At 40.0% G+C, this 15,533-nt stretch overlaps 1 long non-coding RNA gene across 4 annotated transcripts in view; it reads right to left on the bottom strand.

Annotated features, from left to right (window-relative positions):
- The window catches only part of LOC113611834 (uncharacterized), a 51,463-nt gene that overhangs the window by 32,620 nt on the left and 3,310 nt on the right, over nt 1-15,533 (bottom strand). The window lies entirely within an intron of this gene.

Consider the following 15,533-nt stretch of genomic DNA (forward strand, 5'->3'; position numbering starts at 1 on the left):
CGGGGAACAAAGATCCAGCAAGCCATGTGTGTGGCGTGCCCCCCCCCGCAAAAAAAACTGAATCAGAGATAAATAAGATGACTTAGAGATATTTCCATGAGGTGTCACTGAGAAAAGGAAGATGCAGACAAATTACGTAGTATGAACCTACGTTTTTAAACACTCACCAGATGAAGGCATATATGTTTGTTTATCATATCTGTTTGTAAGATAGATTGCATTATGGTTGCAATTTTGTGCTCCTCTCTTTTCTCATGCCTTTGCCATGTAACTTCACAGTTTCTTCCATCAAGAGATGAAATAGATTTCCCTGCCCATTGATTATGATGTGAGCCAATGAGATGTTAGCTGATGTGACACGAGCAGACTCTTGAAAAAGTGCTTGGGTGATTGGACTTGCCTGCCTATATTTCTCCTATCTCCATGGGAAGGATATTCCTGGGCTAGCTCACTGATCCCAGGAGGAGGATGAGGGATCCTTGAATCAGAGCAACTCTAGCAAAGATAAAAGGTATTCCAGACAAACCCAATCTACAGCAGAGCCCCTAGCTGATCCTGAGATGTATGAGCAAACCCAACCAAGAGTGACCAAACCCCAATCTCATTATTTATGAACTACAATATTATGTAACTGCCATATTAAATTACTGAGTTTTGGGTAGTTCATTATGCAGAATAACTAACCAATACTGTGTGTGTGTGCATGTGTATGCGTTTATCTGTGTATATACATTCTGTCTGCATAGGATTAAATGTCTGTGGATAAAATAAAAGTATCCGTGGGACTTCCCTCGGAGTGCAGTGGTTAAGAATCCACCTGCCAATGCAGGGGACACGGGTTCGAGCCCTGGTCCGGGAAGATCCCACACGCTGCGGAGCAACTAAGCATGTGCACCACAACTACTGAGCCTGCGCTCTAGAGCCTGTGAGCCACAACTACTGAAGCCCAAGCACCTAGAGAAGCGCTCCACAACAAGAGAAGCCCCTGCTCACCGCAACTAGAGAAAGCCTGCGTGCAGCAAAGAAGACCCAGCACAGCCAAAAATAAATTTTAAAAAAATAAAAATAAAATAAAAGTATTCACAATAGGTTAACCAGGATTATGTATTATTAGTATCATGTAGTTTGATGTGGGAAGAGAGGGAGAAGAATCAAGCAAAAATTAAAATATAAAGAAATAAATACATAAATAAAAGGATTGCTCTAAAACAAAAATACATGTATATTATCCCATGTATCTACACACACACACACACACACACACACACACACACACACGCAGTGGATTAGATAGTGCCCCTCACCAAAGACATGCCCACTCCGTATCTCAGAATATGGCCTTATTTGGAATAAAGGTCTTTGCAGATGTAATTAAGGTAAGGATCTGTAGATGATATCATCCTGGATTATGGTGGACCCTAAATCCAAAGACTGGTGTCCACATAAGAGACAACAAAAGACAATATACAGAAACAGAGAGGAAGGCCATGTGAAGACAGAAGCAGAGATCAGAGTAATGCATGTACAAGCCAAGGATTGCCGGCAGCTGGTAGACACCACGAGAGAAGCCTGGAACAGATTCTCCCTCAGAGCCTACAGAAGGACGCGAACTGGCTGACACCTTGATTTTGGACTTCTGGCCTCTAGGACAGTGAAAGAATAAATTTCTGTTTTAAAACACCAAGTTTGTGGTACTTTGTTGTGGCAGCCAGAGGAAACTAATACATACTCTATCCACGGTGTTCATCAGTCAAGATGGTGTTCAGCTGCACATACCATAAAACTGACCACACCCACTTTCTTATAGGTTCATGCTTTATTATAGGTATATATGGTTATCTTCCTTATGGTGACAAATGGATGCTGCATCTGAGGCACCAAGCTGCTTTTCCAATGGTACGAAGGGAGGAAGGGCAAATAGAAAAAGGTGAAAGGCAGATGCCAGTGTGGTCTGTCCTCTTTTAAAAAGTTTTTCCTGAGAGCCGCTGAGAAATTTCATCTTTCAAGTCACTGGCCAGACCTGACCTCTCCTAGCTGCAAGAGGGCATAAAATGCAATCATATCCTAGAGATATTTTGAAGATTGAGCCAGTGTGATTTATTGATGGGTTCAATGTGAAGTTAGGAGAGATGTAAAGACGTAAAAAATACACAACTGGAAAAATGAAACTGCTCTCAATTAAGAAGAAATGTACAATTATAAATAAGTTACATGTTTAACTACAATGAAGTATCACCTCACACCGGTCAGAATGGCCATCATCAAAAAATCTACAGACAATAAATGCTGGAGAGGGTGTGGAGAAAAGGGAACCCTCCTACACTATTGGTGAGAATGTAAATTGATATAGCCACTATGGAGAACAGCATGGAGATTCCTTAAGAAACTAAAAATAGAACTACCGTATGATCTAAGCAATCCCACTCCTAGGCATATACCCAGAGAAAACCATAATTCGAAAAGATACATGCACCACAATGTTAATTGCAGCACTATTTACAATAGCCAGGACATGGAAGCAACCTAAATGTCCATCAACAGAGGAATGGGTAAAGAAGATGGGTACATATATACAATGGACTATTACTCAGCCATTAAAAAAGACAAAATAATGCCATCTGCAGCAACATGGATGGACCTAGAGATTGTCATACTGAGTGAAGTAAGCCAGACAAAGACAAATATCGTATGATATCACTTATATGTGGAATCTAAAAAGAGGGTACAAATGAACTTATTTACAAAACAGAAATTGGGAGACTGGGATTGACATATACACACTACTATATATAAAATAGATAACTAATAAGGACCTACTGTATAGCACAGTGAACTCTACTCAACACTGTAATGGCCTATATGGGAAAAGAATCTTAAAAAAGAGGGGGTATATGTATATGTATAACTGAATCACTTTTCTGTACACCTGAAACTCACACAACATTGTAAATCAACTCTACTCCAATAAAAAGTTTAAAAAAGTAAGTTATATGTTTTTGAAGAGGAAAAGGAAAGGGGCTCAAGGAAGAGATAGTAAGGGATGATAAGATGCTGAGTAAGAGATATAAAATGTACTGACAGGACTCAGGAAATATGGATAATAACAAAACAATTATAGAAATAACAACTACATTTATAATGTAAACTATGGACTTTGGGTGATAATGATGGGTCAATGTAGGTTCATCGATTGTAACAAAGGTATCACTCTGGTGGGGGATGCTGAGCGTGGAGGAGGCTGTGGGTGTGTGTCTATTTCGGGGACTTCCCTGGTGGTCCAGTGGCTAAGACTCCGTGCTTCCCATGCAGGGAGCCTGGGTCTGATCCCTGGTCAGGGAACTAGATCCCACATGTATGCTGCAACTAAGAATTCACACGCCGCAACTGAAGATCCCACACACTGCAACAAAGATCCTGCATGCCGCAACTAAGACCCGGCACAGCCAAATAAATAAATAAATTTAAAAATAAATAAATAAATAAAAATTAAAAAGTCTATTTTTAAAAAACCAAGCATACAGAAAAATATAGATGTTAATAAACAACCCAGGTACCCCCAACCCAATTTTATCAGATGTTGACCTATTCACCATGATTTTTAAAAATGCTTCTTTAAATGAAGTATTTCAGATTGCTCGAAAGAAACCACCACATTTGAAAGGCAAAAAGTAGAATAGGTATTACTGCTATCAGAAGAAAGTAATATGGAGACAGGCTTGAAAAAATTCTCCAATATGAAATGCAAAAGGGGAAATAAATGAAACTAAATAGGAAAAAAGTAACAGCTATGAAAGGGAGACAAAAGAATACCGATAAGCTCCAGAAGAAAAGGGTAGAAAACCTAGAGGAGCAAAAATATTCAATGATAAAATTAAAGGAAACTTGCTTGAAATTAAGGAAGCCACGAATCTGTGGATGGAATGTATACTAAAGTCAAGGGAAAAAATGATTTAGAATAGTAAATAGTGAGACATATACAAGTAATGCTACTGAACCTCAATGAATACATAGAATCTTATGGGCATCCATAAAAAAAGCTAGAATAACTCAGGGAGACTTCAGACTTCTCCACAGCAACACTCAGCCATGGAAGATAGTAGGGTATATTCACAGTTCTGGGGCAGAGAGTGTGATCCAATAATGTTATAGTCAGGCTAACTGTTGTCCAGATTAAAAAAAGAAAAGAAATATATTTTAAAACCTACAAAAACTCACAGAATATTGCACCCACAAACTCTTCTTGGGAAAAAAAAAAAAAATCACCTGATGACAAAATCAAGCCAACCAAGAGATGAATTGAAATTAAAAAACCAAGGAATGAGGAAGCTGGTAAAATCCAATTACCATACAAACAGTTTGATATACAGAGATTTAAATTAAAACAATGGGCAAAACATCAGGCAAATGGAACGGAAGTGAAAAATTAGTCAGCAAAATTACTATCCTGTAAGGTTAAATTTTTAAAAACACATTAAAATGGCAAAGAGAATCAATTTCTAATGATAAAAGGTATAATTCAAATAACAAACTAACATTTGTGCAACAAGTAATATATATGCAACATGCATACATTAAAAGCCTGAAGGAACTACGATGAGAAATCGATAACATGTCCAAAATTGGAGACTTTGACTTACTCTGCAGTAACACAGACCAAGTATACCAACTCCCCACCTCCCACCATCATCAAAATCTAAGTAAGGTTTTACTGAGGATTTAAATAACATAATTAAGATAATTGATTGAATAGATATATATTAAACTTTATACCCTGAAAACAGGTAATATTTCTTTTTCATGTATCCATAGAACCATAAGAAAGACTTTGTCTTTAGTTCTAAGATTTCATCAACAATAAGATACACCAATGATTCAATAATAGCAGTAGAGGGCTTCTCTGGTGGCACAGTGATTAAGAATGTGCCTGCCAACTCAAGGGACATGGGTTCAAGCCCTGGTCCTGGAAGATCCCCCATGCTGCAGAGCAACTAAGCCCATGCACCACAACTACTGAGCCTGCGTGCCACAACTACTGAAGCCCGCGCACCTAGAGCCCGTGCTCCGCAACAAGATAAGCCGCCGCAATGAGAAGCCCCGCACAACGCGACAAAGCGTAGTCCCCGCTCGCCGCAACTACAGAAAGCCCACGTGCAGCAACGAAAACCCAATGCAGCCAAAAAAAAAAAAAAAATAGCTGTAGGGAAAAAACCTTAACAGTTGTCAATTTTCTTTTAGTAGACATGTTGAGGTATGTTACAATTTTAGAGTGATTTAAACAAAACACATTCATCAAATTTAAGATGTCATCAGATTGTAAAATCTAACATTATTTTATGTTCCACTAAGAAAGTAAAAACGCTGCCAATTATGTAACTGCAAGATACCATTAATTGTTGATAAGATGTCCCATTTCATAAACATTAAAATGTGTCTTAGAATCAATAAAAAGGGCAGTAAAATTAAAATTTATATTAGAATTGAAGGAATAAGGCATAATCAAAGAAAACTTTAATAAATTCCCAGAGTAGAAATCATGCAGATTATATTTGTTGACCCCAAATAATGAAACTTAACTTAATAACAAGCATAGAAACTAAAATAACTTATATTATATAAAAATTTTAAAAATCTCAAGTAACTTTTGGGCCAAAGAAGATATCAAAGCCACAAATAGAGTCTATCTAAAGAAGAATAATTAAAAGAACTAAAGCAGTAATCAAAGAAAAATCCATACCCTTAAGCAGTTTCATTACTAAATAGGATAGATGAAAACAAATGAATTAAATAGTCAACTTAATAAGTTTTAAAAAACTGGCAAAACAACAAAGGAAAGCAGAAAGAAGAAACTCATAAGATAAAAAATATAGTAAAACCAAATGTAAAATAGATAGCTAGTGGGAAGCAGCCGCATAGCACAGGGAGATGGGAGATCAGCTCGGTGCTTTGTGACCACCTAGAGGGGTGGGATAGGGAGGGTGGGAGGGAGATGCAAGAGGGAGGGGATATGGGGATATATGTATACGTATAGCTGATTCACTTTGTTATACAGCAGAAACTAACACAACATTGTAAAGCAATTATACTCCAATAAAGATGTTAAAAAAAAGAGATGTGGCACATATATACAATGGACTATTACTTAGCCATAAAAAGAAACGAAATTGAGTTACTTGTAGTGAGGTGGATGGACCTAAAGACTGTCATACAGAGTGAAGTAAGTCAGAAAGAGAAAAACAAATATCGTATGCTAACACATGTATATGGAATCTAAAAAAAAAAAATGGTTCTGAAGAACCTAGGGGCAGGACAGGAATAAAGATGCAAGTGTAGAGAATGGACTTGAGGACATGGGGAGGGGGACGGGTAAGCTGGGACGAAGTGAGAGAGTGGCATGGACATATATACACTACCAAATGTAAAATAGATGGCTAGTGGGAAGCAGCCACATAGCACAGGGAGATCAGCTCGGTGCTTTGTGACCACCTAGAGAGTGGGATAGGAAGGATGGGAGGGAGACGCAAGAGGGAGGGGATATGGGGATATCAGTATACATATAGCTGATTCACTTTGCTATAAAGCAGAAACTAACACACCATTGTAAAGCAATTATACTCCAATGAAGATGTTAAAAAATATATATATAGTAAATTAGAAAAAATGACAGAATTCATAAATCAATTCAAAAGCAGTTGTTTCTTCAGAAAGGGGACAAAAAGCTAAATGGCCTAAATGAGAAAAAAGGATGACTATGAGAATGAATACAAAAATCTACAAATGAGATTAGGTTTATTATCATAGAAACAGAGGATCTTGATAGAACTAGAAGAAAATACTTTACACAACTCTGTTGATAAAATGGATAATTTTCCAGGCAGATAAAAAGTATTAAAAATGACTTAAGAAAAGATTAAAAAACCCCAAATGGACTCATAACCAAAGTTGTGTCAGTAAGGCCCATCCGAGGAAACAGAGACTGCCCTAGGTATTTTAACAGAGAGGTTTTAACATTGGAATTTAATTACACAGGTGGTGGAGGGCTGAAAGAACAAAAAGGCAAAATTGAGGAAGTGCAGAGATAATAGCTGTAAGAAGCAGCTGCCACTCATAAGGTTGGGGGAACAAGAAAGGAGAGGTTGGCATTACTCAAACCTAAGAGGTCAGACAAGAGGCTCCAAGAAGTTGCTGCTCAGACCTTTGTAGAGGGGTCCTGCCAGCTGCTGCTAGCGTCCCAGTGCTCAGAGGAGCAGCTCCACAGGGCTGGGATATGGAGCAGCTGAGAGAGATTCGTCTTAGGTAGGGTGATTAGAGAAGACCCTTGAGTCTAGATCGGAAAGACAAGAATGAGCCAGCCAAACACAAAGCCAGGGAGCTGAAGGTGACAGATCGGAGATATGTTTAGGATTTTGTGACTAATTGGATGTGAAGGATGAAGAGTAGAAAGATGTCCAGGGTAACTTCCGAGTTTCTGGCATATATAACTAACTGGCTGGATAATGGTACCATTTCATGAGAAACGTGATACTTAAGGGAAGCAGGCTTGGCAGCGGTGAAAGTATGGTTTTGGACATGTTGAGTTTGAGATGCCTGGGAGGCATGACTGTGGAGAAATGGGGTGAATATATGGGTCAGAGGCTAAGAGGGGTCTCGGCTAGAGACATATCTTTTTTCAATTTATTTATTTTATTTATTTATTTCTAGCTGAGTTGGCTCTTCGTTGCTGCATGCGAGCTTTCTCTAGTTGTGGCGAGCGGGGGCTACCCTTCATTGTGGTGCGCGGGCCTCTCACTGCGGTGGCCTCTCTCTTTGAGAAGCACGGGCTCTAGAACGCAGGCTCAGTAGCTGCGGTGCACAGGCTCAGTTGCTCCGCGGCATGAGGGATCCTCCCCGACCAGGGCTCGAACCTGTGTCCCCTGCACTGGCAGGCAGATTCTTAACCACTGTGCCACCAGGGAAGCCCCGAGACACATATTTTTGAGTCAACCACATATGGATGACATTTGACACCATGGCAATGCCCAGGGCAAAAGAACAAGGGGAGAAGAGAACAGGGTCTAAGAGGGAGTCCTTATGAACTCCAACATTTAAAGACTGGGTAGAGAAGGATAAACTAGCAATGGAGACTAAGCAAGAGAGAAAGGAGGAAAACATAGAAGCTGAGGAAAGAGCACAGTCCAATGAGGATGTGGTCGGCAGTGTCAAGTGCTGACAACATCAAGTAGCAGGAGAACTGAAAACTTGCTTTGCACCATATAGACAGTGACTAGTAGCACCAGCAAAAGCAATTTCTGTGGAGTGATGGCTCTGGAAGCCAGAGTGGAGTGGGTTGAGGAGTGAAAAGGAGGTGACAGAGATGCTTAGGCAACTCTGGGGAAGGTAGCCCGTGAAGGGAACAAGAAAGATGGTGTGGCTGTTGGTGCTGGAGTTTTTATAATCAAAACCTTTTTGATCCATTGCACTCTTATGAAAACTAGAATTTGGGGCAGCACTTAAAAAACACTGTGATTCAACGCTGATATCTGACCACCAATGCAGTGTCTCTGCTTGATGTATAATATGTATCTTGAAATTAACATGTTTAAAATTGGATTCTTTTTTCTTTTTTTTTTGCGGTACGTGGGCCTCTCACTGTTGTGGCCTCTCCCGTTGCGGAGCACAGGCTCCGGACGCGCAGGCTCAGCGGCCATGGCTCACGGGCCCAGCCGCTCCGCGGCATGTGGGATCTTCCCGGACCGGGGCACGAACCCGTATCCCCTGCATCGGCAGGCGGACTCTCAACCACTGCGCCACCAGGGAAGCCCCTAAAATTGGATTCTTGATCCTCTCATTCAAACATGCTCTGCCAGGACTCTTTCCCATTTCAGTGTTAGCTCTTTTTGGTTGCTTGGATCAAAAACTTGTCTTCCTTGATTATCTTTTTTTCTGACACCTAAATGCAATCCATCAGCAGATTTTACGGGCTCAACTTTTTAAATATACCTAGAACACAACCACATCTCACCACTGCCATCTTTGTCTAAGCCACTTTCATCTCTCTCCTGGATGATTTCAGTGGTCTTCTAACTGCCCATCTAGCTTCCACCCTTGCTCCTCTGGGGACTATTCTCAACCCAGAGAATAATACAGGGTTCTTTTCATATGTAAATCAAAGCATGTCATGCTTTTGCTCAAAACACTCCAATGACACCTCTTCCTCCACTAAGAGCTAGAGTCTTTAAAACAGCTTACAGGGCTTCCCTGGTGGCGCAGTGGTTAAGAGTCCGCCTGCCGATGCAGGGGACATGCGTTCGTGCCCCGGTCCGGGAAGATCCCACATGCCGCGGAGCGGCTGGGCCCGTGAGCCATGGCCGCTGAGCCTGCGCAGCCGGAGCCTGTGCTCCACAATGGGAGAGGCCACAACAGTGAGAGGCCCGCGTACTGAAAAAAAAAAAAAAAAAAAAAAAAAAAAACAAAAAAAAAAACAGCTTACAAATCCCTCTGTGATCTGATCCCATTGCCTTTCGGATCTCATCACCTCACACTCTCCCCTTTACTCTACCTGCTACTGCTACACTGGCCTCTTTGTCATTCCGTGAATATTTCAAGCACGCCTCTGCCTCAAGGCCTTTGCACTGGCTGTTTCCCCGTTTGCCCTGCTTTCCCCCCAGCTATCTGCATGGCTAACTTCCTCTCCTCCTTTCATTTATGATTTCTCTTTAAATTATTTGTTCTTCAAATACTACCTTTCTTGGCTAAATAAGTTTGAGAGATTTAAACCATGAATGTTGTAAATGTTCACGTTATGTATGATGAGGAATTTGTGAACTGTTTTAAGAATGTGTGCTGAGGGCTTCCGTGGTGGCACAGTGGTTAAGAATCCGCCTGCCAATGCAGGGGACACGGGTTCGAGCCCTGGCCCGGGAAGATCCCACATGCCGCAGAGCAACTAAGCCCACGCGCCACAACTACTGAAGCCCACGTCCCTAGAGCCCGTGCTCTGCAACAAGAGAAGCCACGACAATGAGAAGTCCGCATACTGCAAAGAAGAGTAGCCCCCGCTTGCCACAACTAGAGAGAGCACATGCACAGCAACAAAGACCCAACGCAGCCAAAAATAAAAACAAGTAAATAAATAACTTTCTTTTAAAAAAAAGCAAGAAAAAGAATGTGTGCTAAGAGAAAGCATAGTGACAGAACTGACAAGAAAGGAAGGAAGGAAGGAAGAAAGGAAGGAAAGAAAAGAAAGAAAAGAAAAGAAAGAAGGAAAGAAAAAGAAAGAAAGAGGGGAGGGGGGGGGGGAGAAAAGAAAGAAAAAGACATCATATATCCCAAAAACTTGCAAGCGGAAGAGGTCCAAGGCCCCAAACAATGCTTCACATTACAAAAGATAGATGAGCTACAAGAAAATACAGGCATTTCTTGTCATTCACAATTCTCATATACAGCCTCATGATATAGACTAATACAATATACAGTGAAAATATATCATAGCCAGGTGACATATTAGCAGCCTACCATGTGCTTGATATTCTATAAGGTGCATACTTCATCTTTAATGCTTCCATTAACTCTGCAAGGTGAGGAAACTGAGGCTTACAGAGGGTACGTGTCTCCTCTGAGCCCACAGGCTAGGAAGTGGCAGAGGAGTGACTTATACCTGGGGGTTGTGGGGTGGGAGATGGAGATGGGTCTGACTCCAGAAGCTTTGCTCTTTCCATTACACTATGTGATCTGACACCTCCACCCTCTCAAGTAGATAGAATGTTTGTTAGAGAAAACTTATTTCTACCTAATTTTGGTATTAAAACACAAATTTACTTGGATGTTTCTATGGCCTTAATAAGAATGCAGTCATAATTTTGGAATTAATCACTTACTTTGCTATGTGTGGTGGGTTTAATTTTTTCTGTGGTTGACTTATTGATATTATACCATCATATACAGTATCTTGTAGGTGAACTTGGCCTCCTTGCACACCTCATTGTTTGGAATGGATCATAGAAGGATTCCAAAATAGTTCGAGACTTGGGAGTACATCATACTCCTATTAAGCATTCCTCCCATTTCAATTTCTGGCCCTGTGGTGGGGAGAGAAAGAGGAGGGGGGTAGGAGCAGGGAGGGAGGGGAGGGGAGAGGAGACTGTTTCTGTCTGGAAGATAGGTTAAGAATTGTGTTCTAGAAGGAAGGCAAATTAATACCTTATGCTTGAATAAATAAAAAATAGAATTTTGAGTAAACATGACATTAGATAGTAATAACCCAAGCACTCTATTTTCCAGCTTTGGAGGAATTACACAAATGGTACAAAGAAATGCAAAGTACTTGAACCAACTGATTGAACGCACAGAGGTCTGGTCCCTAGAATAGGTCAAGAGTGACATTTATAAAAGCAGCTGAAATGGTCATTCTTAGCGGCATCAGTTTGCTTCAATCTGGAGCTAACGAAGCTGAACGTGGTGTCTGAAACTAAATGAAAAAACAGGAGGGAATGAACAAACCCTAAACCCACATTAGAATTTCTTAATTTAATACTTCATAGATTCCTAAGAATCTTCAATTTGTAATATTCTGGATTCTGAATCCAAAGCCCCAGTGATTTAGATAATATGCTAGTGAAGGAGACTAAATGAGAGAGAGAAGTTTTCATACACAGCAACATTGTTCAATTTTTCTCTTATAGACTTTTTGTTAAGTAAATAAAGATTGTTCTTTCTAAAACCAAAATCTAATTACTATGTGAATCACCTCAGCATTTCCACTTATAGTTTTTTTTTTTAATTTATTTTATTTATTTATTTATTTTTGGCTGCGTTGGGTCTTCATTGCTGTGTGTGGGCATTCTCTAGTTGCTGTGCGCGGGCTTCTCACTGCAGTGGCTTCTCTTGTTGCAGAGCATGGGCTCTAGGCGCACGGGCTTCAGTAGACATGGCACACAGGCTTCAGTAGCCATGGCACACGGGCTCAGTAGTTGTGGCTCACAGGCTCTAGAGTGCAGGCTCAGTAGTTGTGGTGCACGGGCTTAGTTGCTCTGCGGCATGTGGGATCTTCCCCCACCAGGGATGGAACCTGTGTGCCCTGCATTGGCAGGCGGATTCTTAACCACTGCGCCACCAGGGAAGTCTCTCATCTATAGTTTAAATCAGGATTGTAATGATATTTGAGCCCCTCCAATAGAAACCAAGTAAGTCGTTTCTAAAGATACTGTGTAGCCCCAAATAAACATTTTTGATAAATATTGCTGACTGAATGCTGTGCCACAAACACTTTCTACTTCCAGCCAAGCAATCACCCATTTGGCACAAAATGAAATTACACGAGACGTTCTGTGTCTTAAAGATGGAAAACGTTTCCCTGTCTAATATTCTTCCAGGAACAAAATGACAATTATAACCATGATAATTATGACAAAGTCGCTTATTAATGGTGTACACATGAATTTGTTTCCAAATTTCTACTAATTGTAAAACAAAGAGAAATATCGTATGATATCGCTTATATGCAGAATCTAAAAAGAAATGATACAAATGAACGTATTTACAAGACAGAAACGGTCTCACAGACTTAGAGAATGATCTTATGGTTACGGTGGATGGGGGGAGGGGGGAGGGAGGGGATAGTTAGGGAGCTTGGGATTGACATGTACACGCTGCTATATTTAAAAAGGATAACCAACAAGGACCTACTGTATTTTACAGGGAACTCTGCTCAATGTTATGTGGCAGCCTGGATGGGAGGGGAGTCTGGGGGAGAATGGATACATGTATATGTATGGCTGAGTCGCTATGCTGTGCACTTGAAACTATCACAACATTGTTAATCGGCTATACTCCAATATAAAATAAAAAGTCAAAAAAATAATAAAGAGGCTTTTTAAAAATAAGATTGGGACAAAATGCTAACCACAACATATTCAGACATGCCAGAATCTGAAAGCTTAAGGCTGGAGGCCAGCAGACTCACTACTGCCATGTTCCCAGGTTTTAGCATCTTCCTATCTTCTCCCAACTAAATCTTCATGAGGGTGTTTCCTATAATGACGATTACATTGAGATTAAATACCACCCCCTACAATTTTAACTTGGAATATTGTGATGCGATTTCTGCATTTTTGTATCACGTGACAGTGGCTCCTCCATGGCAGATGACAAAAATGCCTTTCTCCCCGATTCCATAAAAGAAAAACTGGCCATTAACCTGGGACTCTAGCAAGGCATTTAGCAAGGCCTCTCATAATATTCTGTGATCAAGAAGAAAAATATAGGCTAGATGATTATACAATTAACATGATTCATAGCTGGCTGAAACAACATACGCCAAAAGGTGCTAATTAATTAATTAATAAAAGATGCTAATTAATGGGCTGATATCAAGCTGAAGAAGCTTTCCAAATGTTCCAAAGTACTTTGCCCTTTGCCCAGCCAGTGCTGCCTGTAAATTATCAATAACTTGGATGAATATGTAGGATAGTTATCAAATGTATGCGTAAGACTCAAACACATTAGAGCACCGAGTTAGGACCTAAAATAATGAAGTAATGGGCTAAATCTAATGAGATAAAGTTTAAGTAAGATAAATTAAAAGTTCTGTACTTTGGTCCAAAAAGATCTGCCCTGCTCAAGAAATGGGATACAGAGAACTGGACAGCTACATGTAAAAGAATGAAATTAGAACATTCTCTAACACCATATACAAAAACTCAAAAGGGGTTAAAGACCTAAAAGTAAGACCAGATACTACAAAACTCCTAGAGGAAATCATAGGCAGAACACTCTGACATAAATTGCAGCAATATCTTTTTGGATCCGTCTCCTAGAGTAATGGAAATAAAAACAAAAATAAACAAATGGGACCTAATGAAACTTAAAAGCTTTTGCACAGCAAAGGAAACCATAAACAAAGCGAAAAGACAACCTATACGATGGGAGATAATATTTGCAAACAATGTGACTGACAAGGGATTAATTTCCAAAATATACAAACAACTCATATAGCTCAATATCAAAAAAACAAACAACCCAATCAAAAAATGGGCAGAAGATCTAAACAGACATTTCTCCAAAGAAGATATACAGATGGCCAACAGGCACATGAAAAAATGCTCAACATCGCTAATTATTAGAGAAATGCAAATCAAAACTACAATGAGGTATCAGCTCACACTGGTCAGAATGGCCATCAACAAAAAGTCTACAAATAATAAATGCTGGAGAGGATGTGGAAAACAGAAACCCTCCTACACTGTTGGTGGGAATGTAAACTGGTACAGCCACTATGGAGAACAGTATGGAGGTTCCTTAAAAAACTAAAAATAGAATTACCATATGATCCAGCAATCCCACTCCTGGACATATAAGCAGAGGAAACCATAATTTGAAAAGATACATGCACCCCAATGTTCATTGCAGCTCTATTGACAATAGCCAGGTCATGGAAGCAACCTAAACATCCGTTGGCAGATGAATGGTAAAGACGATGTGGTACATATATACGATGGAATATTACTCAGCCATTAAAAAAGAATGAAATAATGCCATTTGCAGCAACATGGATGGACCCAGAGATTATCATACTAAGTGAAGTTAGCCAGAGAAAGACAAATATCTTATGATATCGCTTATATGTGGAATCTAAAAAACAAATGATACAAATGAACTTATTTACAAAACAGAAATAGACCCACAGACATAGAAAACAAATTTATGGTTACCAAAGGGGAAAGGGGGGAGGAGGGATAAATTAGAAGTTTGGAGTTAACAGATACACACTACTATATATAAAACAGATAACCAACAAGGACCTACTGTATAGCACAGAGAACTCTACTCAATATTTTGTAATAACCTATAAGGGAAAAGAACCTGAAAAGGAACATATATACACGTATAACTGAATCACTTTGCCGTACACCTGAAACTAACACAACATTGTAAATCAACTATACTGCAATTAAAAAAAAAAAAAAGAACGGGATACATAGAATTTTGTTAACCAGCTACATATGGATGTAGCAGTTAAAAGAAGTCCATTTAAATAGTAGGCAGCATTGTAAGAAATAGATATTTATTGGGTAGTAGAAGGAACATTGGTTCCGGCATCAGCAAACTAGGTCAAATCCCAGTTCTGCTACTTTGGCTACTTAAACTCTGTGATCCTTACTTCCTTCTCAGGGTTGTTGTGAAGTTAAAATGTGTTAACATGTTTAAGTTCCAAGCACTTGTGTGCAATCGATATGTTCTAGAAAAGTTACCATTTACAGTAAAATAGGTGGCCACGCCACTCCATTCTGTCCTAGAAAAAATGGTGCTTGAATGAATTCCAGGTGCCACACTTACAAGCAAAGTGGAGCTACTTCCGGAGACAGTGAGCAGGATGGATGAGCAACTCCAGAGAGACCACGAAAAACTGCTGCAGGAACTTGGAATAGCTGGCTTGAAAAATAGTGGATCGGAGACCCTATCTATTGGTATCTGATGGTGTGCTGCATGGCCTCCCAGAGGGCTCCAAGATGGGAGAACTAACCTAGAAGATGGAAATTACAAGAATGTGGGCCAGGGTG

The sequence above is a fragment of the Aethalodelphis obliquidens genome, unplaced genomic scaffold (assembly GCF_003676395.1).
Source record: "Aethalodelphis obliquidens isolate GAN/ISIS:26980383/991018 unplaced genomic scaffold, ASM367639v1 scaffold71, whole genome shotgun sequence".
NCBI classification, from domain to species: Eukaryota; Metazoa; Chordata; class Mammalia; order Artiodactyla; family Delphinidae; genus Aethalodelphis; species Aethalodelphis obliquidens.